The 15,186-nt window shown below is 35.1% G+C and overlaps 1 protein-coding gene and 1 long non-coding RNA gene across 2 annotated transcripts in view; both read left to right on the top strand.

Annotated features, from left to right (window-relative positions):
* Positions 1–14,531, top strand: part of LOC139964491 (uncharacterized) — a 15,664-nt gene extending 1,133 nt beyond the window's left edge. The window contains exons 2-7 of the long non-coding RNA XR_011791987.1: positions 6,202–6,290; positions 8,396–8,419; positions 9,093–9,110; positions 10,276–10,299; positions 11,675–11,692; positions 14,500–14,531. This is a non-coding gene — a long non-coding RNA (uncharacterized lncRNA). The remainder of the gene's footprint in view (positions 1–6,201; positions 6,291–8,395; positions 8,420–9,092; positions 9,111–10,275; positions 10,300–11,674; positions 11,693–14,499) is intronic.
* Positions 1–15,186, top strand: part of LOC139964488 (uncharacterized) — a 133,688-nt gene that overhangs the window by 32,832 nt on the left and 85,670 nt on the right. The window lies entirely within an intron of this gene.

Genomic DNA, 15,186 nt, shown 5'->3' on the forward strand with positions numbered 1-15,186 from the left:
CACGGGTTGATTGAAGTTACACCAGGTGTTTTCAAGTTGTATTGTTCCATAATATCAGTATCCATTTAAGTTAAGGACGGTCCCAATAGTTATTTATTTTTACTGTAAGCAACACGTATTAGGTGATACTTATTGCGCAAACATACTCTCTTAATTCGCAAGATTGACTTTTCACTCTTAAAGATTGAATTTTAAATCTTTGGCAGATTGATATTAGGGACCAATCGGCTTAGATTGACTTTCAATCTGTCTTAAGATTGAAAAAAAAATAGTCTTAAAAGATTGAAAGTCAGTGTTTTTTAAGATTAATATATCAATCTAATGGATTGGTTTTCTTAATCTAAATTCGATTGACTTTTAAATTTCAATCTAAAACGATTGTAACTATCAGTCAATTAGATTGATAAAAGTCATTCCATACGATTGACTCTTCGATCATAAAAACTGACTTTCAATCTGTTATAGATTGAAAAGGTAGAAATCTAATAGATTGACTTTAGAATCTAATTTAGAATGACTATTAGTCTAAAAAGGTTTTTTATTCATATGATTGGGACTGTCAATCAATATGATCATGATTGTCACTCGTTTTGCAGTTTGTCTATGTTTAAGCTTTCAACGTTAATTTTGTAAACATATATTGAAACAATTGGTTTTGTCACCCAATTAAATTATTCTCAAACAGAAGCTATAAACATAAGAGTATATGTCCACTTAGTTTCGCTTGAGGAAAACACCAGAAACAGAAAAGACACAATGTACTTTGTAGACGAATTATATTTATTTACTGATGCAGTGAAGAAAACAAAACATGCAGAACATGGGAAATACTGGAGTTCCATAATTTTAAACATTTTCAGGTGCTAAAGATGAAGGCTAAAATAAAACATAATTAAAACACTGGCATGCATTTACTGATGCAGTGATAAACAAAACATGGGAAATACTAGAGTTCCATAAGTTTAATCATTTTCATGTGCTAAAGATGAAGGCTTAATACTGGTGTTCCATAATTCTAAAGTTAAAGAATGAAGTTTGCAATAACATACTGAAGATTTTATCAGGTGTAAAAGGAAAATTTGAATAATTAGCCTTTCCTATAGATACAATAGGCAAATAAGAACCTGAATTGGATTAAAAAAACTGAGGCTATGTCCCTTTTGGTTAAAACAAAACAACCTGGTAAGAATACCGAGCTGAACTAAAATTATGCATGCTTGTTTTAAATGCTAAATCTTTTATTTATATTTCATCAGTAAACACCATTTTAAGTCAATATCATTACTTGGGTGGTGCTCTTATTGCTGCACCAAGAGCTCGGACCTGTGGTTTTGCTGTTGCTGGAGGTAGTACTTCATAGTTCATTGCAGCAATAAATTCCCAAAATTGTTGCAAACTTGGAGAGTACTCCACATTAAAAACATAATGACACTTAAACAGTCTGTCTAAAGCATCCACCACATGAAGCCCTCCTGAAATTGCAATGCGGTCCAATATTACAAAGAACTGTTTCGGATCTTTTTCTGCACCAAGGGATAGCAACAATGGCTGCTTGAATCTTCTTTCAACTTTGTTGCTTCTTCAACATCTGTTCCTTTCTGTGGATAACAAGCAGAAAAGAGTCATAACTGTAACACATGGTAATGCTCTCCTTTTATCCATTTTCTGAAATGAGGATGATTTCTGCAGTTGAGCTAACTCTTTAACGCTTAAGCTTGAAAAATATGTTCAACTGCTTTTAAAGTAGCATTTTGCGTTTGGTCGCCGTATTATACTTTTTTGACATGTCCATCAAGTTTTTTACATATATCAATCACAAGAGAGCCAACTAAGATATTTATAAGATATTTGCAGATAATGAGAAAAGTGTCCACGACAAACTCGATATTTAAAATTAATCGCATACAGTTCCCCCAAACCTACTAGTTTGAATTCAACCAATCAGAGATATGCAGGTTTAGTGATGAGCCGTTGCTAAAAATAGATTCAAGACTTTGCGTTGGTACAACCAGGGAGTTGTAATGGAACTCCCTGGTACAACTGCCATATAGACTGTACACAAATCAAGCATGGTGTTGTATTATGGATTGGTCAATGACGTTCGTAGTGTATATTCATATTATCGGTGAGGTTTATTGGGATTCCAACGGATAATATCTTGGAGAAAAACACAGTTGAAAGTTGCAAAATTTTCAACTTTTACGCCACCATTTGAAGTAAGATTTAAATAGATGGGCTAGTTATGTATGTCGTTATGGCATAGTGGAATCAGTGAGGTTGAGAAAAATCATAGAAAAGCACGCAAATTGTTTTATTGCACATGTAATTATGTATGCACAGTAACCGTAGAAGGTGTACCGTAACAGTGCAATAAATGTACTAGATAGTCTATACTATCCACACTTTTGCCATCTGTGGGCACTGTGCTTGATATTATGATATTATGCCGATATGGATTATAATATTGAACTGACAAGAGAAGTCACAAGCCTTTACCAATTTTAATGAGCAGTAAACTTCTTGCATATAAGTACAACATGATATGTACAAGCATTAAGCATCACTACACACTTAACCCTACTGTCCAGAGAATACACACTTTTTATATATATACTGCACATGTATACAGTTTCAGTATGACCAACCCACAGCTGCTGACCTTGTTCTGTGAACTGCTTGTAGTTCAATGGTCCCATTAACCTTTGGGCAATAAGGTGTATACTATGGCGCGAGAAAGCGGAATATATTACGTACAAATATATATCTCTAAAAAAAATATACAATTGAGTGAAATGCGCCCTGCACCACTGACGTAACAGTTTACCTGCCTTACAGATTTCAATAGGCACTTGCGGTAGATCGCAGGAAATTTGAGCTGTGCAAATAATGACTTTCACACGTTCGTTTCCTTTGCAAGGTTTGGCAAACTGCTTACGTAACACACCGGCTAACGTTCCAAACTAATAACCTTGAAATGTGAAGAAGTGAGCAGTTACTGTTAAGCCGGCTAGTTACGTACGGTACAGAAGGCTTCGCTGTCGAACGTACCGTAGTACAATCAGGGAGTTGTTATGGAATAATCCCTGATACTATCATGTGCAATGTGATATCGCAAACCCACTAACTATGAACTGCATTAAGATTCTGAGCAAACATGTGCGTTTTATGAATGGCCAGTGTAAAGAACAGGCTGGTCACTGCTGAAGTTACTGAACATCTCAGTCAGCACTTACAGAGCTCCGTACTTTGTACAGCATATATATTTTTCGCACAGAATATATTTTTCGTACAGAATATATTTTTCGCACAGAATAGGTCTTGAATATTAGAGAATATATATATTTTCTTTACACACAATAAAAATATATTTTTGCACAGAATATAATTTCTCCTGTAGAATATATATTTTTTCTGTCTCAGAATTTATATATTTTGCTAGAGAAAAATATTTTTCTGTCAGAGAATATATGTTTTGGTACTTTGTACAGCATATATATATTTTTCGACCAGAATATATTTTTTCGCACAGAATAGAATTTTGTTGTTAGAGAATATATATTTTCCATACACACAATAAAAATATATTTTTGCACAGAATATAATTTTTCCTGTAAAATATTTTTTTTTTCTGTCTCAGAATTTATATATTTTGTTAGAGAAAAATATTTTTCTGTCAGAGAATATATATGTTTCTTAACAAGATATATATATATATATATATATATTATAAGAAAATATATATTTTTCTCTTAGAGAATATATATTTATATTATAAATGTTTTTGTGTCAGAGAATATATTTTTTTTCAGAATATATATAAATATGTCTAAAATGTATTTTTGAAGTAAACCATGTATATATTCTGCAAGTAAAGCATATATATTGTTGTACACAATATATTCCGCTTTCTCGCGCCATAGTATCCTCATGAGGGTTTCTCCTAGCTAGTAGTAACTGGAATGTGATTAATGATTTATCATTTGATGACTTTTTCTCCTATACAATTCTAGCGTGATATTATACTATTCTAGACTGTCACTGTGTGAAGAATTTTGTACACTCTGCACAAGGGATGTGGTGGGAAGGTATGAAGGAAACACAGCACTGTAGTGTTTAACAGTTGATTTTAGCACTAGCAAGGGCCAAGGCTAGGTCTAACGTTAGGCCTTGCCTGCCATAGGCCTAACAAGTTTCAATGTGAATATGGCGATGGTCTTTATCTATCATGCTGCTAGACTACACAACCGAAGTTGAATGAATGTTTCAAATGTATCACGATAAAGCCTAGGCCTACTGTAATTGAATTAAACCGCATGCACATACGCATGTGATTTTCTCTGCAGTGCGTTAAACCTCATTTCGCCAAAAGTCACAATAGACACTTGCCTAACTTTAAGTCTAATATAATTAAAGTAGGAAATGCAACAATAAAAGAAAAGGAAAATTGAAGATGGGCAGATACACAAATTAAAGGAGTAAATGAAAGCGTATAAAACGAGCATTTTGAAATACAGACAATAAGAAAAGCGTAACGTTAAGCCTAACGTTATCATAGGCTTAGTAGATCAGCAACTAAGCAGACTGAACAGCGAAATGCTAGGCTACATGATCGACAACTAGCTGAAAGGTGTTAAAAAGTCAAAAATACGAACCTTCTAGAATAGTGATTATCTCCTCCGTGAACTCTTTCTTCGCCAGAAAATTTCTTACGGTTCCTGCCATCTTTCTTTAAATGAGAAGGCTTCTTCGAAAGGTTTTAAGAAACTGAACTAAAATACACCGCTGTTTTGGCACAATCAGTCAATCAGTACTGTGTACTATCATATACGTTTCATGCAGTGCGTTGTGCAGAGCAGTATATAGAAGACCGGTATAATGTATTACGCTGTGTGTACGTACGCGGTGCAGCAGTGGGTATTTGGTTTTGCGAAATCTGATTGGACAATAGGCAGCGTTGGTATTTGTTTTGGCGTAATCTGATTGGATAAAAGTCAATCTTTACAAGACTGACTTTTATTTGCACCACGTGACTTGATTCTAGCGTTTTCATTGGATATATCTGTAAATCTAAAAAACGATTAAGTCAAGGATAAGACGTATTCAATCTATTAGCTTAGATTTCAGTTCATTTTCAATCAAATAGATTGAAAACTACTGTCAATCTTAGCTACCACTGACTTTGTCAATCTTACGAGTTAAGAGAGTACACTACTAACACAGTAGATATTTAGATAGAACAGCAGCAATATAGATCTTTCGTTTAGTGAATTCAAACATTCACTGATCAGTGATTAACAATTGACACGAGGTTCTCAAATTGCAGTGTGGTTTTAAGGGCCCTCAAATTTCCCACCACATATACTACAAACAATTTAAAATATATTGCCAAACGTCATATTTATTATTATTTATTATTATTTCTAGTGAATTCAATGAAATGGCACCCGAATATCTCTTCTCCCTACTTTTGGTGAAATCATTTACTTGACGGATTAAAATCATCGTATTGTATAGACTAAAAATTAATACACTGTGTCAAGTGTGCCCTCCTATCGTTGTTTTGCCCATGAAAGATCATAATCAAAGTCCCCATTAAATCTGAATGATGTGACCACTTCAACCTGCCACCACCACCAGCTTCCATCCTCGCCACACACATACAAACGACCCCCTCCCCTCCCCATACACATACACAACAAAACTTGTTTTTTATTGAATTACCTATACAAGCGATGCCATTTACCTTTCTTCTACAACTCTCTATCTATACAACCCATGACTATTGGTCACTATTGTTGGTAACTGGTGACAGAAATTTCATTTGTCCCATATCGCCACTTGTCAGGCTTAGACATGGACACACACAGAGACCCCCCCCCCTCCAAGCACACACACACATACACGCAGATTCACCGTTCCTTATCTGTCTTTAGAAACACTTGTTGCATACTAGTAATATCTTCTTTGCTTTTATGTAAAATTTTGCGGTTTTCTACTTGACAAATTAATATGCCTGATGTATGTTTGTTTCAATATGACATGGATAATGTTTTTCATATTTATCGCTTGATCTGCATTGATTAATCAGTAGAATAAGTTATTAATTATAATTATTTGTAGACATTTCACCTTTCCAATTTCTTGGTACCGACTCTTTATCCCTTATTCGGATTCCACTTTTGATCTATTATTGGTCTACAGGTTGACATACTATTCGACAAAACCAATCATGAAACTGTACGCGTTCTTATGGATCACACTGACTGGCTGCTATGCGAGTGAGTTCATCAGTAAGTATTCACTCAATCCTCTATATTAATCTCAATAATAATCAGCAGTTATTTTTACGACGCTTAAGCGACCACAACTGTGGGAGAAACCCGCAAGGGTTTATGGATTACAACTTGCACATCGTATGTATGTAATGGTTACATAAATACCGTCTTTCTCACGTATGCTATGCTGAACATGGAGGGATGGAAGTGAAAAGGGAGGGGTGGGGTGGGTTTGGGAATGGTGGATGATGTTGTTCACTTTCACTAGGGTATGCCTTGCTAACATTCTCATCCTTTTAAATGGTTGTAAGAAGTAGTTAATCCATGGAGTTGCAGGCCACAGTTGGGTATATGAACACTTCAATCTGGGGACACATCGATTGTCATACACTCAACAATCAAGGTTCAGGTTTAAGAACTAGGAGTAGTTCGCCACATTCTTTCTTACACGCCTTCGACGTTTTATTGTTATGTAAACGTTCATACTCCAATATCGTAGATGGGTTTGAGGGTTTCGGTCATTTTGGTGTACGTGTCATGACCGAATAGCTGTTTTTATTATATTAACGTTTCACGTCTAACCAATGGTTTTGTAAATATATTCTCTTAATAACCTATGCCCTACATTATAAGCCCTTGCTCACATCAAGTGTGAAGTCCATCGGTATTGTTGTTTATCATCAAATCTAAAGTTTTTCGCCCCCACTGAGCTCAAATTGACATTTGACCTGGTTTGATCATGTGACTTTTGGTTGACCTGATATCCTTCATGTGTTTTGGCAATTTGTTATTTCGGTATATGCGTACTGGCCGAACTGCTTATATTTAACCTTTGACGTATTGATGTCATTAATCACCGAGGCACTACATTCTATACACATTCACTCAACTATTATGTTTGAATTACTACGTGGAACACTTTAGATCACCTAAACTTCTTTTGGGTTTGGATGACAATAGAAACCTATGCAGCTATGTTGGCGTGTGTATGTGCCCGTGGTTGTGTGTATGTGTCTGTGACGCCCATCTTGTCAACAACGATATCTCAAGATAGGAAGCATGAATACTGTTTACACTTAACATGATTATGCATCGTATTGAGAAAAAGCCTATGGTTTTTCGTGGTGGTCAATGGTCACCTGAGGTCAACAGAAGACATTGTCAACACATTGTCTTAATTGAGGAAAATGGGATACTTTACATGCTAAGCATGTGAATGAGTTATGTGGAATAGAACTCAATTGTTTTTGGTAGAGGTGTGTATTGCTATGTGCAGTAGACTGACATGTGTGTATCATGCCATAGTGTAATTGTATCAAAATAGTGGTTTAGGAAATTTTTATTATAAGGGCTATTTCTGGTGAACAAGCACAACTCTTGTAGAATAAAGTCATCGAAACCTCAATGCATTTTGCATTCCGGTTTTAAATTAATGCCTAAGCTGTAAACTATCTGACATTTTACAGGGTGCGAGGGTTGCGGCCATTTATCAATGTACGGAGGCATTACACAATGTGCTGATACATATCCACCAAGTTTAAATGATAAACGTTATGACCCAAATCCTCTTTTTCTGAATTTAACTTGAGGGATTCAGCCATTTTGGTATGCGAATAATTACATCACTAAAATGTTGCCTTTAGGGTTATTTGACCTCTGACGTCATTTATCACGTATGCGCTACATAATGTTACTTTCCACAGACCTAGCATGCGAATTTAAAGTAGTTTGAATTTTTTATTGGGGGGGGGGGGGGGAGTGTCGTTACGCGAACTAATCCACCATCGGTTAACTTCAAACACTTAGTATGTGCCCGGTCATTGGATCTAGTGCCTACATAGGTTCAAAGGTCAGGGGTTAATTCGCATTACAAAAACATCATTTTGACAATTACGGGCATACCAACATTAGAACATGGCTAACTATGGAAGCCCATGGATAGCAGATCATGCAGTTGTTTTAAGTTGATATTAAAACTTTTGTATAACTTGATATAGTTTTTTGTTTTTAGAATATTTAAAATAATAACATGCATGATAGCATGAAAGAAGAAAATGAAATATTTGAAATGTAAACTGTTACAATTATTCTGTATTACTCTTTTGTCTTAATCCTAACAGAGTTCCCATTAAGCTGCCTAAAAAGTGCGTATATCATCTTCAATGTTTTCATTCATGACATGAGTTTGGTAATTCACCTCACCCCACCCAAAGCCATGTTTAAAAAGAGAAGGGGACAAAAGGCTCATGCAAATAAATGAGAAGTGCCGTATTTGTCAATAAATGGTTCACTCTTCCATTTTCTACCCTTGCTAAATCCGTTTGTTGAGAAATCATGACAGTTAAAAGTACCATTTTCTTGAACAGTAGAAAAAAAAATGTATTGAAAAAGTGCTGCTTTAGCCGTTTTTATGAAATATTCAGAAGTAGAATTTATTGTAGAGATGCTTGAAAAATGGGCAATGCTCTTACACAGGGTATATGTAGATACCCACTTTAATTGTTAATTGTGTCCGCCGTATACTGGTATTGTAATAACCTCGGTAACCGTTATATTCGTTACATATGATCTAAATCTTCCTACACCACATCTATTTTCCTTATTTGTATTCTTCACCCTAAATCACAATAATCAGCTTATCATTTCTTTACTTCAATTTAATTCCACAAGTATTTTTTTGCATCGTGTGAAAATTAATGTCGTATATTTTATAATGAATAGTAGGTTTTGTTGAATTGTATTAGCAATGTGATTGCATAGTTGTATAGCGATGACTTCAAAACATTCCCTTTTCCCTGTTTTTTCAACTGTCTACAGATCCGGGGGAGGAATGCAGTATGTTAATATCAATTGATTGTATTTGTGGTCGCTTTCTTCATTTGAAAAATGACTTTAGGCAGATAGTTCATGTTGATAGGTTACAGCTCGTTAAAAAGCTCCATTGTCACTCCATGTTGTATTTCTGTGCACTGTTTAATTAAAAATATGCCCCAAAAAATCACCTGGATCATCAATTAAAGTGACTGGGCTACTAAGTCTAACAGATCATCAGGTCAGTTTCTCAGATGCAACACAAAGCTCTAAAGGAAAACATAAGGCTTTCATCAACTCAAATAACATGCCACAATGCACTTAAAACTTGTCAAGAACTAGTATGTTGGATATCGCTAGAGGGTGTTCTATGTATAATGTCAAGAGAACATATTTTCGTTGGGCTATTAGAATTTGTAAAACAATAGCTTCACTATCAAATTTCAGACATGCTCTTCCCGACGTCATTATCAATCTAGCCTTAAGGGACCACCAGAGAATTAGAATTTATGAAACTAAATATTGTGAAATATGCAACAGCTTGAACCCAAAAATATTATCTCTTAACTTTTTCTTTTCTTTTCTATAACGTATGAAGATTTAAATTTTGCCTCAAGTAATCATACGTTAAGTGTGACTCAACCTATATGACATTGTTGTGTTGGAAAATATCGTGCCTTTAAACATACTGTATTCTGCTACACTAGTAAACGAAGTACCCAACAGTTCATTAAATATGAATTTAAAAGGTTGCGAACCAATCAGAAGCTTTGCAGTAAATTTTAAACACAAGGACGCTATTAATTAGAAGTAGCCAAAGAGTAATAACCAAATTGATTAATTTAGTCAGTCTGCTATTGGGAAATTCTGCAGAATGGAGCCGGGGTTGATGTGCAGTTCACATTTTTTTATTATGTAAATTTACTAAATAATACCTTGTGCTCCATGCGTGTGGCGGGGTGTAGTGCTGGAGAAGCAATGGATATCGAATTCGAATGTTGCCTTTCATATAAATCTCGCAAACTTAAACGTTGGAGGCTTCAATCAAATGGTTTACTTCCTTACCCCAGTCCCCTCTCCCGATCCACCCCACCCTCCAATATATAATCTAATATAATTTAGAAATGTTTCAAGCGAATACTATTTGTTATGGTTTTATGGTAATTTGCTTTCCTCTTGATTCTGACAGGCATCTACGAACTCTGTGACTTGAGTGCGTAACATCTTTTTAATAATTGTATTATTAGTATAGCTATTTAAGTTTATTATTTGAAAGTAGACGGTTTGATGATTCGAAAGCAAAAGAATATAAATAACATTGGGAAATATTTTATTAAAGTTCACGTCTTGCATATAAATATTATCTTTTCAATAATATATTTAGAAAGTGAATTTCCTTCCTGGATGAAATGTTATTACATCTTCAAAGGTGGTGTAAAATAAAGATATTGAATCCTTTGACAAATGCAACATTTGTATAGATATTCTGTACGAGCGATAAACCAAATATTGATATTTAAATAAGTGTCCTTAAAAGAATTTTCTGGTAGCCCTTAGAAGTTACCTTAAAATACGATAAATTATAGTCCAAACATGTTTTCAAAATATGAGAACGCTAATGTTGCGTTTGACAGAGAAACGATTTTTTCATCGTGTAGGATGGATATTTCAAATTTACAAAGAACGTGACGTCATATTCGCAAATGCAGATTGCGACATAACCCACACTGCATACAGTTCCTACAGTGATCACAACATAAACTACGTTTGAATACAGATTAATTTCTTCCTTAATTTTCGGTGAAATTTCTTATAAATTTATATCTTTTAAAAAATCGTTAAGCCGTCATATATGTAGTGCATCTGACATTTCGTGATTTGTGTGTAAAACCGGATAAGTTTGAACAGCAGACTCTTCGTTGTTTATATATCGCGCTGTCCAGCTCCAACGCAAAGAATGTTCGCATGTAGGCTACTCTAACGTTTACAATCGGACAGTTCTGCGAAGCCTAAGCTTCTCGGTAATACATTCTGCTCTGCTATCGATTCCGCCAAGCTTGATATGTCGGTGACTTAAATACTTTTGAAGTTTCCTTTACTGTAAAGTTGATCCATGAATTTTATTTCAGCGATTTCGAATAACTGTTGTTTGAGTGTGAGAGTGTATGATGTGCAACGCTATGTACGTATACCAACTGGGCATGGTAGGCTGTTTACGTTCGCGATGTGTACGTAATATATAATAGGCAATCACCTGTGCGTGTACACGCTAGAGTGTATTTGCTGAGGAAATTGGAGTGCTAACTTCAAGTCGCTCGTTTTGCCTATTTGCATGCACTACGTCAATACAAACCAAATTGATGCGTTCGAACAAACGGTGCTTTTGTTGAGAAACTGGTGAATTTTTAAAACAGATTTCTACAAGAAGAAAACGTCTCATGGGGACAATTTCCAAATGGTTAGAAATAAAAAAATAAGCACTACGAGGAAAATGTATCAACATCTTCTACCAGACAATACCTTTAAGTTTAATTGGTAAAACGTAATGTTGCGGGTTTCTTTTCTGTCTCTTTCGGTGATTCTCGCAGATCCCCGTAGGTGTAAAGGTAAATGAAGACGAAGATGACGATGATGATGATATGGATGATGAGGAGAATGTTGAAGATGATGATTAGGATGACGAGTATGATGATGAGCATGATGAGGATGATGAGAATGGTGACGATAATGATAATGATGATGATGATGAGGATAAGGATGATGATGTGTAGGATGATGATAATGATGATGATGAGGACGATGATGAGTATCATGACGATGATGGGGAAGATGTTAAGGATGATGATGATGCTGAGGAGGATGATGATGATGATGATGATGATGATGATGATGATGATGATGATGATGATGATGATGATGATGAGGATGAAGATGAGGATAATGATGATGTTGATGATGATGATGATGTTGATGATGATGATGGTGATGATAAGTATGGTGATGATGATGATGATGATGATGATGATGATGATGATGATGATGATGAGGACGATGATGAGTATCATGACGATGATGAGGAATATGTTTAGGATGATGATGATGATGATGAGGAGGAGGAGGATGATGATGATGATGATGATGATGATGATGATGATGATGATGATGATGATGATGATGATGATGATCATGATGATGATGATGATGATGATGATGATGTGAAGAATGATGTTGACAGTGATGAAGATGATGAGGATGAGGATGATGATGATGATGATGATGATGATGATGATGATGATGATGATGATGATGATGATGATGATGATGATGATGATGATGATGATGATGATGATGATGATGATGATGATGATGATGAATGATGATGATGATGATGATGATGATGATGATGATGATGATGATGATGATGATGATGAGGATCATGATGATGATGATGATGATGACGATGAGGATCATGATGATGATGATGATGATGATGAAGATGAGGATAATGATGATGTTGATGATGATGATGATGATGATGATGATGATGATGAGGATGAAGATGAGGATAATGATGATGTTGATGATGATGATGATGTTGATGATGATGATGGTGATGATAAGTATGGTGATGATGATGATGATGATGATGAGGACGATGATGAGTATCATGACGATGATGAGGAATATGTTTAGGATGATGATGATGATGATGATGATGAGGAGGAGGAGGAGGAGGATGATGATGATGATGATGATGATGATGATGATGATGATGATGATGATGATGATGATGATGATGATAATGATTAGGATGATGTGTATGATAATAATGATTAGGATGATGTGTATGATAATGTGAATATGATGATGATGATGATGATGATGATGATGATGATGATGATGATGATGATGATGATGATGATGATGATGATGATGATGATGATGATGATGATGATGATGATGATGATGATGATGATGATGAGGATGAAGATGAGGATAATGATGATGTTGATGATGATGATGATGTTGATGATGATGATGGTGATGATAAGTATGGTGATGATGATGATGATGATGATGATGATGATGATGATGATGATGATGATGATGAGGACGATGATGAGTATCATGACGATGATGAGGAATATGTTTAGGATGATGATGATGATGATGAGGAGGAGGATGATGATGATGATGATGATGATGATGATGATGATGATGATGATGATGATGATGATGATGATGATGATGATGATGATGATGATGTGAAGAATGATGTTGACAGTGATGAAGATGATGAGGATGAGGATGATGATGATGATGATGATGATGATGATGATGATGATGATGATGATGATGATGATGATGATGATGATGATGATGATGATGATGATGATGATGATGATGATGAATGATGATGATGATGATGATGATGATGATGATGATGATGATGATGATGATGATGATGATGATGATGATGATGAGGATCATGATGATGATGATGATGATGACGATGAGGATCATGATGATGATGATGATGATGATGAAGATGAGGATAATGATGATGTTGATGATGATGATGATGATGATGATGATGATGATGAGGATGAAGATGAGGATAATGATGATGTTGATGATGATGATGATGTTGATGATGATGATGGTGATGATAAGTATGGTGATGATGATGATGATGATGATGAGGACGATGATGAGTATCATGACGATGATGAGGAATATGTTTAGGATGATGATGATGATGATGATGATGAGGAGGAGGAGGAGGAGGATGATGATGATGATGATGATGATGATGATGATGATGATGATGATGATGATGATGATGATGATGATGATGATGATGATGATGATGATGATGATGATGATGATGATGATGATGATGATGATGATGATGATGATGATAATGATTAGGATGATGTGTATGATAATAATGATTAGGATGATGTGTATGATAATGTGAATATGATGATGATGATGATGATGATGATGATGATGATGATGATGATGATGATGATGATGATGATGATGATGATGATGATGATGATGATGATGATGATGATGATGATGATGATGATGATGATGATGATGATGATGATGATGATGATGATGATGATGATGATGATGTGAAGAATGATGTTGACAGTGATGAAGATGATGAGGATGAGGATGATGATGATGATGATGATGATGATGATGATGATGATGATGATGATGATGATGATGATGATGATGATGATGATGATGATGATGATGATGATGATGATGATGATGATGATGATGATGATGATGATGATGATGATGATGATGATGATGATGATGATGATGATGATGATGATGATGATGATGATGAAGATGATGAGGATATAACACCTCTTTAATTTCGTCTTTACAGAGTTGAGTGAAAATTGCCGAACATGCTCAGGTAATCACATTTTTGTGAAAATTGAATATTAAACACGGCATTCCACGAATTGAGTCGCAAATACCCTTCTTGAACAATTGTAAAATTCACGTGCATTCTACATTCATGAACCCCGCACTGAACAAAACATCATTTGTCATTGTTACCCTTGAAATTAACATAGCCTTCATTGTATAAGTTTTTTCTTTTATTATACTTAAGTTGTGAAGTCCCTACCACGGGGCACTCTCTTACTCTGGTACCATGTTAACCACATAGTTTTCTTAAAGTACTTGACATACGCATTACACCAGTGAAGGTGGCAAGTCAATTAAATGTTTCCACTTGGAATTTTAGCGTAATGTTGCTTATTGTAGCTCTAGCGATAAAACTCTTAAAATGTTATTCTTTTTCATTGCGGCTTTTGTCACACGTCCAGGTTGTGGTATGTTACTCATGATTATGTCTTTTCTTTTTTCTATCCAATGTTGCTTTCATCCATTCCTACGATAGTACGACGACACTACATCCTTAATAGTTTAAAGTGTGAAAGTGCACTAAAAAATGTCATCGACTGTAATGGAAATTGTCTTTGCGACATTACCCAACTACACTTTATATTAAATCAAAATTCATACCACCTGCTACTCATAACAAAGAATGCGTTCAGAAATGTCA

The sequence above is a fragment of the Apostichopus japonicus genome, chromosome 23 (assembly GCF_037975245.1).
Source record: "Apostichopus japonicus isolate 1M-3 chromosome 23, ASM3797524v1, whole genome shotgun sequence".
Taxonomy (NCBI): domain Eukaryota; kingdom Metazoa; phylum Echinodermata; class Holothuroidea; order Aspidochirotida; family Stichopodidae; genus Apostichopus; species Apostichopus japonicus.